This window comes from Megascapheus bottae, chromosome 31 (assembly GCF_031878675.1).
Source record: "Megascapheus bottae isolate mThoBot1 chromosome 31, mThoBot2.hap1, whole genome shotgun sequence".
NCBI lineage: Eukaryota > Metazoa > Chordata > Mammalia > Rodentia > Geomyidae > Megascapheus > Megascapheus bottae.
Genome location: NC_143539.1, coordinates 10,298,639 through 10,308,638, shown reverse-complemented (window position 1 = coordinate 10,308,638; position 10,000 = coordinate 10,298,639). Strand labels below are relative to the sequence as shown.

The 10,000-nt window shown below is 43.0% G+C and overlaps 1 protein-coding gene across 2 annotated transcripts in view; it reads right to left on the bottom strand.

Moving 5' to 3' along the window:
• Tshz3 (teashirt zinc finger homeobox 3) overlaps window positions 1-10,000 on the bottom strand; it is a 74,593-nt gene that overhangs the window by 34,990 nt on the left and 29,603 nt on the right. Inside the window, exon 2 of one of the 2 annotated variants that reach the window (XR_016533388.1) lies at window positions 6,345-6,404. The exons of the other annotated variant lie outside the window; for it this stretch is intronic. The gene's annotated coding sequence lies outside the window, so the exon portion shown is untranslated. Of the gene's footprint in view, window positions 1-6,344; window positions 6,405-10,000 lie in introns of those variants that run through there. 2 annotated transcript variants of the gene reach the window in all.

Here is a 10,000-nt window from a genome sequence, read left to right as displayed (position 1 = left end):
GAAGATGGGGACAGAAACAGAGACAGACCAAGAGAGAGAAAGAGAAAGAAAAAAACTGAGACAGGGAGAGACAGATAGGGAGAGACAGCCAGACAGATAGAACAGGAAAGAGGGAAACAGGGAGGGAGGGAAACAGGGAGGGAGGGAGGGAGGGAGGGAGGGAGGGAAGGAAGGAAGGAAGGAAGGAAGGAAGGAAGGAAGGAAGGAAGGAAGGAAGGAAGGAAGGAAGGAAGGAAGGAAGGTGAAGTGAAAACAGACAGGGGGAGAGAGACAGAGACAAAGAGATTAAGACAGGGAGAGAGACAGAGACAGATTGGGAGATAGAGGCAGAGAAGACAAGAGGGAGGCAGGAAGAAACAGAGACAAAGAGACTGAGGCAGGGAGAGACAGACAGACAGACAGACAGACAGACAGACAGACAGACAGAGGCAGCATCCACCTTCCCCCTTTCCCCCATACCCCACCTTACATTAGGGTCTGAATAATTCCTTCCAGTCATTTTGCCATTTTATTTCTCAATTATTTGAGTCACAGTCGCTCTAGCCAAATATTCTCTCTGCTTGCTCTCATTTTCCCTGGCCACCCAGATTACCTACAGTATATTAAACGATCTATAAGAACCTGGCACTTTCTATCACTCCGGGAGAGGGCGGTTTGCAAAGGAGTTAGAACAAAGGGCAGGCCAGGGGCCTTTAAATGTGGTCACAGGGGATGGGTGTTTGGTTTGGGGGGGGGGGGGTGGTTAGGAAAGAGGGACAGGATTCTCTAGTCAGGATTTTCCCTTTTACTCATCTACCAAAAAAAAAATCATATCTGGGTTTTTTAATTTAAATTTGATGTTTAATTTCACTAGTTCTTTCCTTTCACCTCACTGGGCATGCCCCAATCTCAGCCAAAGTGGAGGGCGCCGAGCCGCTGGGGAGGAAAAGCAAAGACACCAGAGACAGGATGCAGTTGCAGTTGTTTGAGTTGAACCACATCAGGATGTCAGAGACACTTCCAGGAGAGGGAGAGAGGGAGAGAGGGAGAGAGAGAGAGGTGGGTAAGACCCGCTCTCCACTCCCCCTCCCCGCCCCCCCAGTCTCCTGACCCTTAGCTATCTCCTTGTATCTCCCGACAGAACCAAGTCTAAGGACTGCCCTGGCCAGATGAATCTGGAGACTCAAATTAGGAGTCCAATATGAGTGGTTCACGCCTGTCAATGTAAACACTGAGATCTGAGGATTGTGGTTCAAAGCAAGCCTGGACAGGAAAGTTCAAGACACTCTTATCTCCAAGGAACCAGCAAAGAAAGCTGAAAGTGAAGGTGTTCAAGTGGTAGAGTCAAGTTTGAGGGGGGGGGGGGGGGGGAACTAGCAAAAGGCTAAGAAACAGTGCCCAGGCCCTGAATTCACACTTCAAGACTAACACCAAAAACTTTAAAAAATAAAATAAAATAAAATGCACCAAGCCAGAGTGCGGGGGAAAATCATAGCCCCTCTCCCCAGCCCCCTACTCCTTCCTCCATCCTCCAGCTACAGGCTCCATTACCATTCAGAAGAAGGCTTGTCTTCTTTGACATTTTTCTTTTCTATCTTTCTTTTTCATTTTTCTTCTAGAAGTCAGTCGAGAACATCCAGGGATGGGAGATCTCAACATCAAACTTCATTTATAAAAGTTCTCCCTTCGGTCTCTTGCAAGTCGGGATCCCAGCTGGCACAAGGCACCCCCTTGGCAAAGCAGGGGCGGTGGGGGGGTGGAATGGGGCTCAATTGACTGTTCTTGTGTGAGTGTTTTTGCTTTAGGACCGTAAAAAGCTCCCTTTACTAAAATCAATTCAAAGATTCAACACAATCTATTGAAGAGTTTTGTAGCTAGCTTTTAAACCACTTATAAAAGACAACACACAGGAAAAATTAACCCCTGTGGCTCTATTAAGAACGGTATAATAAATGTACATTTAAAAGATCTATAAACACATATTTATCTTCAAAATGTTCTTGCATAAAAACTGTTATTGAAAAGGCTTTCATTTTATCTTGGTGTTATTGTAATTTTATTGAATTGCTTATTCATTCTTTGATATTGTATTTTAATGGTATTATAAATCTGTTTTATGTCTGATAGGAGCCTCATTGTAAACTGATCTAACAGATAATATGGCAATTCACCATAAAAATTCTAAACCAAAAAAAAAAATGCAGATCAGAACGCAAAGAAGTACTTTAATTCATTCTTGGTTTCTTTTCATTTTATTTTTTAATTATTTTCCATGTGCCGGTTGCCATCTGTTGATAAAAGATGATTCTGTAGAATTCACTCGTACAATACAATAGCAACTTTTTTTTGTATAATTCTATTCATAAAAAATGATAACAGTATAAAAGCATTACACTACCCTCGACTAAGGATCATTAGCAAGATCATTGTATAAGCTGATTTAAATTAGTCACTTTTCAACCAAACTCCTTTTATTTTATTTTTTTTTATAAAATATCTTATTTGGGGTAATTTTTAGTATCATGAATAAAAGGATGGAAAAAAATCCTTTCCACTTTCGTAAAATGTCTCCTATTATTTTTATCCCTTTATTAAAAACAATGACTAACAATTACGATTTAAAAAAAGATGGTATCAACATGTAAAGCAATTATGTCATAAACCCTGCTAACAGCTCAGAAACTTCAATACAAGTATCTTAACTTGCCATCTCTAAATGATAAAATCTCCATCAACTGAACGAAAGGGTCTGGTTGCTAATACTGTCACAAACATAGAGTCCCCAGAGTCAAGCTAGAATGACACCCACTGCTGCCACTTTGCAGGTCTCTTTCTGGGTATTTCTGCCAGCCTGGTGCCAGGGATAAAAACACTTAATGAATCCTTGCTGGTTCACTGAAAGGATCATATATACTAAACCCTGATGAACACCAAAAGGCTTCTTCCTGGGTGTGTGCTCCTGAAGTTAAAAGTATGTGTCAAAATAATCCTCTGTTTAAAAAAAAAAAGGTCACATCTCCGGAAACTTACTGTGTAACCGGAGCTGACCTTGAACTCATGATTCTTCTCTCTCTGCCTCCTCTGCCAGTATTACTGGCATGTGTCACCACAGCTGGCTTGAATGTCCTTTTAAGTATGGGGGTAAAACGTTCTGATTTTACAAAAGAAAAGATGCATGCATCAGATAGTGTAAGAGAGAAAGAGAGAGATTTTAAAGGTTAATTTGTTAAAATTAAAGGCAAGAGATAAGTTGGTGGAGGAAAGGGTCACACTGCTCTCTTGCTATACACAAAAACAAAAGGATTCACAAGACTTAGGTAAACTGAGGCTCACCACCAAACAACTGAGCCTTCTTCCTCTCCAAAACAAGTCAAGGTAGAAATACTACCAGTCAAAAAATCACAGAAGAGGGCCGGGAGTTTGGCCTAGTGGTTAAAGTGCTTGTCTAGCATGCATGAAGACCCGGGTTCGATTCCTCGGTACCACATACATAGAAAAAAAAAAGCCGGAAGCGGTGCTGAGGCTCAAGTGGTAGAGCTCTAGCCTTGAGAAAGACCAAGGACAGTGCTCAGGCCCTGAGCTCATGCCCAGGACTGGCAAAAAAAAAAAAAAAAAAATCACAGAAGCATCTTAGCCCAACAGATAGGAAAGTCTACTCTTTTCTTCTGTAAAGAATTTTGCACATACATAATTGCAAAAAATAGGGCCAGGAGTTTGGCCTAGTGGTTAAAGTGCTTGCCTAGCATGCATGAAGACCCGGGTTCGATTCCTTGGTACCACATACATAGAAAAAAGCCGGAAGTGGTGCTGAGGCTCAAGTGGTAGAGCTCTAGCCTTGAGAAAGTCCAAGGACAGTGCTCAGGCCCTGAGCTCAAGCCCAGGACTGGCAAAAAAAAAATAAAATAAAATAAAATAATAATAATAATTGCAAAAAATCGTTTGCAATAAATATTTTCAAGGTCTCATTGGGAATTAGAATCTGTAGTTGTGCATGTGTGTATGTTCTCCTAGGTGTATATATGTATGATTTTTTAAATAAAATAAATTTTTAAAAAATAAATTAGATCAACAAAATCAGGCAAGGTGGCTCAGGCCTGTAATCCTAGCTACTCAGGAGGCTGAGATCTGAGGATAGAGGTTCAAAGCCAACCACGGCACTGAAGACTCTTATCTCCAATGACCTACCAAGAAACCAGAAGTGTTGCTGTGTCTCAAGGGGTAGGGTGGTAGCTTTGAGCTGAAGAGCTCAGGCCCAGCCCCTGAGCGGAGTTCAAGCCCCAGGACCACCACCAACAAAACAAAAGATAAACACACAATGAAGAAAAAAGTTTCCAGGCTGACAGAGTGAAAACTCAGGTCATATTTCTTTTTCTCTGGGTACTGGTCCCGGGGCTTGAACTGAGGGCCTGGACACTGCCCCTGAGCTCTTTTTGTTCAAGGCTAGCACTCTTATCACTTGAAGCACACCACCATTTCTGATTTTCTGGTGGTTCACTGGAAGTTAAGAGGCTCATGGACTTTCCTACCTGGGTTGGCTTTGAACCACCGTCCTCAGATCTCAGCCTCCCAAGTAACGAGGATGACAGACTTAAGCCACTAGCTGTTGGCCTGTGTTTGAAATCAGGCTGTAAATGTAGCCCCGACTGCCTGCAATTCACTATATCTGCTGCCTCTGTCTGCAGAGGGCTGGCATTACAAGCGATTCCCACCAGGCCCAACTCTGATACACGTTTGCAGCCCCAGACACTAAACTCAGCATTCTGGGATGGGAAGGCAGGTATTGTTGACTGAAAAAGGGATATGGCATCTAGGTGTAGCCCTCTAGCTAGGCCTTATAGGCTCCTGAGATCTGAGGATGGCAGTTCAAAATTAGCCGGGATAGGAAAGCCCATGAGACTCTTATAGACAATGAACCATCAAAAACACCAGGAGTAGAACTGTGGCTCACTAACCTTGAGCAGAAAAACCCCAGGGACAGCACCCTAGGCCTGAGGTCAAGTCCCAAGACTGGCATACACACACACACATACACACACACAGAGACGCAATCTGTCTCCTGGATTCCTAATTCTTTCTAAAGCAAACAACTGCTAAACAGGATGAAGAATTTCTTACCAATGGCTGTAAATGAAGACATAATTGTTACAGTGTGACTCAAAAATCAGAGCTCAGCTGGCCATGAGCGTAAATGGCTGTGAGAAACCACACCCTCACAAACATTCTCACAGAGTTGCTGACACAGACAGGAGCAGATAGAATGGCCCTCTGCTGCGAAGAGCAAAGCAAATGCCTGGGAACTAAACTCTCCTTCAAATCAGAAATCACCTTAAGGCAGATAGGCGATCACACTCGCTAATAGAAACACATGTACCACCAACAAAGTTAGCTCTGAACTTCCTAAAAATGACAATCCTGATGAAGAAAGCCTGTGCGTGAGTGCGTGCGTGTGTGTGTGTGTGCGTGCGTGTGTGTGTGTGTGTGTGTGTGTGTGTGTGTTGGTCCTGGGGCTTGATGGTCTGGGCACTTGAGCTTTGGTGCTCAAGGCTGATGCACTACCATGTGAACTCCACCCCCACTTATTTAGGGGGATGGGAAGACATTTAATTGGAAATAAGAATCTCCTAGATTCTCGTCTGTCCTGACTGGCTTTGAACTTCAGTCCTCAGATCTCAGCTTCCTGATTAGCTGGAATTACAGGTAGGAGTCATGATGTCTACCTCAAAGGAATTATTTAAAGCAAGTCTCCTGGGACCAAATGATGAGCTAACCCCAAAGGGATAACTGTGCTTAGAATCAGGTGTCACAGGCTCCACCCTCCACCCAGCAGAGAACCATCTGTGTCAATCCTCCGTCCCTGTGCTACAAAGTGTAACTGGGGGCCCTCTCTGGCCGTGGTGAGGAAGGGGCTAGACAACTTTACTAACACATGGAAGGCTTTCAAGACTGAAAAACAGTCTGGCGCTGATGGCTCACGCCTATAATCTCAGCTACTCAGGAGGCTGAGATCTGAGAATCAGGGTTCAAAGCTAGTAACCCAGAGTCCATGAGACTCACATGTTCAATGAACCACCTGAAAAATGGAAGTGGAGCTTTGGCTTCTGGGGGTAGAATACGAGTCTTGAGTAAAAAAAAGCTCAGGCACGGTGCTTTAACTCTGAGTTAAAACTCAAGGACCACCCCCAATCCCCCCCCACACACAGAAATTGAAAACCAATGCTGCTACTCCATTATGGGCGCCTATAAACAAGTTTCATTTTTTTTTTCAATCGAGTTTATTCCAGACACCAAGGCCCAATGAGCTTTGCTATTTATGCTTAAGAAAGAAACGAAAAAGGATACAACACAAAAATCTAATCATCATACACCTTCAGTTTATTTTTTTTTCCCCTTCTTTATTTCCACGGTGGTTTTGCTCCTTTACCTCTCTATAAAAAGAAAAGAAAAATCAATGTGTAATAACTCAGCAGATTCGAAGAGGGTTAAATGGAGCTCTGCTAGGTGACTGGCCCCACATCGAGAATGTCACATTAGCACCCTCCCCCACCCGCACCCCCTGCCCTGCACACTGAGGAATATGGGCATCTAAATCCAAGCCAAGAACCTGGCGGCTCACAGCACAGAACCTCAATCCTCAGTGCTCAGTCTCCTGAGTAGCTGAGATTTCAGACATGAGCCACTGGTGGTGGGCTTTTAATATGTCTTTGAAGCTCATTTTGGACGGTCTCTGTAGAGGTCAGACTCTGTGTCTCCAGGTAGGATGGTGTCACATGAACCTCGAGCCATAAGGAAACCACTGACAGTGCTTATGAAGTATTATTATTATTATCGTTATTATTAGTCGTTAATTAAACAGACTGTTAGTTTTCTCATAATTAGAAATTAACTGAGGGGTTGACATATGCCTGGTGCAGTGGAACAGAGCTTTTACCTGACATTCTAGAGTCTCTGGGTTCCAAGCCAACACAACCAATCAATCATCGATCAATAAAAATGAAATTAATGGCATTTATTTAATTATTCTTTTGCTTATTTGTATATATTTGTAGTCCCGAGGGTAAAACTCAAGTCTCCTACGTGGCAGACCAGTGCCCAGCCACTCATGCTACTTTCTCAGACTGAATTTTTGATTTTTAATATTTATTGTGCGACTCTTCAGAATGATATCAACACAATGAAGGTGACACAGAATGAAAATATTGAGGGCAGGTGTGGTAGTGCATTGCTGTAATCCCAATACTCCAGAGGCCAACTGGGCAATGTATAACAAAACTCTCACAAAAAAATAAAAATAAAAGCAAACAATAATGCCACAGAAACATGGAAGGTGGAACAAATCTTCCCCTCCTTTGTATAAGCAATCATATTAAAACTAGGAAAGCAGGGCCAGGACTTTGGCCTAGTGGTAGAGTGCTTGCCTAGCATACATGTAGATCCAGGTTTGATTCCTTGGTACCATGTACAAAGAACAAAGCTGGAGGTGGTGCTGTGACTCAAGTGGTAGAGCGCTAGCCTTGAAGAATACCCAAGGACAGTGCTCAGGCCCTGAGTTTCAAGCCCCAGGACTGGGAAAAAAAGACAAAAAAAAACTAGGAAAGCAAATAGAGTTTTGTTGAATATTCTGATGCCAGGGTAAAATTATGCAGGCCTCAAGTTTCAGAAATGTGAATTATTCCTGCTGAACCTTGAGAAAATTTTCTTTCCACTCTCTTAAAGCCTCAAGAAGCCACAATGGGCAGGAAAATTAGAAGCACAAATTGATGCCTGGATTCTAAATCCAGAAGCCCACAGATTCAGGCCTACCACTTTCTAATCCAGGGATGTAGAAGATCTAGAACTTTCCTGAAATCTACCCAGACAGTACTCTGTGCCAACTCACCCACACAAAGGAGTCTTGAACTTCCAACTGCTGTTCCTTTCCCCAACACACACACACACACACACACACACACACACACAGAGCTCAACTCAGAAAGGTGATGGCTTATGTCTAACCACTCAGGAGGCTGAGATCAGAGCATCACAGTTCAAAACCAGTCAGGGTAGAAAAGTCTGTGACACTTTTATCTTCAAGGAACCATTAGGAAACCAGAAATGCAGCTGTGGCTCAACGTGCAGAGCAATAGCCCAGGCCCTGAGTTCAAGCCCCAGGACTAAGTATTGCCACGAAAGAAAGATGGAAGGAAGGAAGGAAGGAAGGAAGGAAGGAAGGAAGGAAGGAAGGAAGGAAGGAAGGAGAAAGGAAGAAAGGAAGGAAGGAAGGGAAGGAGGAAGGGAGGGAGGGGAAAAAGAAAGATGAAATGGCCTTAAGTAGGCCAGGCGTAGAGAGGAAAACAACTTTAAAAATGAGTGACTCTCAGGGCACTGTGATTTAATGATTTTTTTTATTTATTTTTATTTTTATTTTTTTCATTTCCAAGAGTGGAGAAAGAGATGCACCATTTTCATATATGCCTATTTTTCTCCAAGGAACAATTTTAGTAAAAATGCTAGTGGGGTGTCCCAATACATTTGACTACGATGTCATCAATTACATTAACACACACACAAGCACTTGAGCATGGGTACACACACACACACACACACACACAATTAAGTCACTCTTTTAAAAATCCTTAAATATTATTCAGCCAAAACCCAAAAGGACATTTGCTGAATCCCACAGTTATTATCTAAGAAATGACATACTACAGCTAGCTTTCCTCTGTAGTAGGCTCTGCAAAAGTTAAACACAGGCAATCTACAGACACCTCTCATTCTTGCTCTTGGCCTTGACTGTGAGTCCTGCAGGCCTAGCTGGATAAGGGGGGTAGGGGACAGAGCTAGAGAACCAGGTTTCACACCTCTCTCCCCTGTGCCTTCCATAGTTCAGCTGAGCCAAAACCACGTGGAAATCTGGGCTATTCTCTCTCTCTCCTGTCTGCCCTTTTCCAACCACAGAATATACCATCCGTAGAGCTGACCTCCTGACCTGCTTCTACTCGGAGTCCTAAATTAAGGTCCAAGCATCTGAGGTCCATTCATAAGAAGATGCATATTTTCACTTGCATGGGTAGCAAGAAAGGAAAAGAAAATGGGTGCTTTTGGGGGGTGAGGGTGGAGAGAATCATATTGAATACATATCATTTTGAGTGCTAAACTCACCTTAGCAGCAAGCAGTCACCATTCTCCTCCCACTACCTTGACACCCCAAGACTCTTAAGTTACAAAGATTCACACAGAAGGAGGTTGATTTTTCTAGAAAAACCTCACACCTATGGCCCTCAAGCCCCAGGTGTGGTAGTAAGGGCTTGCAATCTCAGAACTCTGGAGGCAAAAGGAGGAAGACCTCAGTCCCAGGAGAGGCTGTGTTTACAGGGCAAGACTCTGCCTCGAAAGGAACAACCAAAACGAAAGGTTAATTCACACCCTGGAGAAAAAGCAGCTTTGCCTAAAAGGATACAACACTCATGACGCTCATAAAAGATAAAAACTGAGTTTTACATTTTGTCACCACTTGACTACATAAAATTAGAGCACACCCAGTGAAGTTTGCAGAATTAGAGCCGGCACCTGAGTCTTGAATTGAACAGTCCACTGGCAGAGTAAACTGTAAGTTACAAAAGGTAGACTTTAATTGGAAAAAGAAGGGTGCGTGTTTATGGCTTCAAGGGTCTGGAAAACTAAGCTACAAACTGGTACGAAAGGTGCTTGCTCTGGGGAGGTGGGAGGTGAAAGAGATGTCTCTTTAGTTCGAGAATTTTCTACTATGCGCAGGTTTGCTTTTTGTGTGGTACTGTGGTTTGAACTTTGAACTTGAATCATACTACTTTTAATCTTTTACTTTAGATTATTTTTCAGATAGAGTCTTTGATTTTTGTCTTTGTGTTTTTTTTTTAAACCCAAGCTGGCCTGGAGTTACAATCACTTTACCTTTGACTTCCTGAACAGCTGAATTACAGGCCTTCTTGTTGAGATGCAATCTTGCTCGCCTTTGGCCTGAACTAAGCTACAAGATGTCATTTGCAAGGTGACATGGTCACAA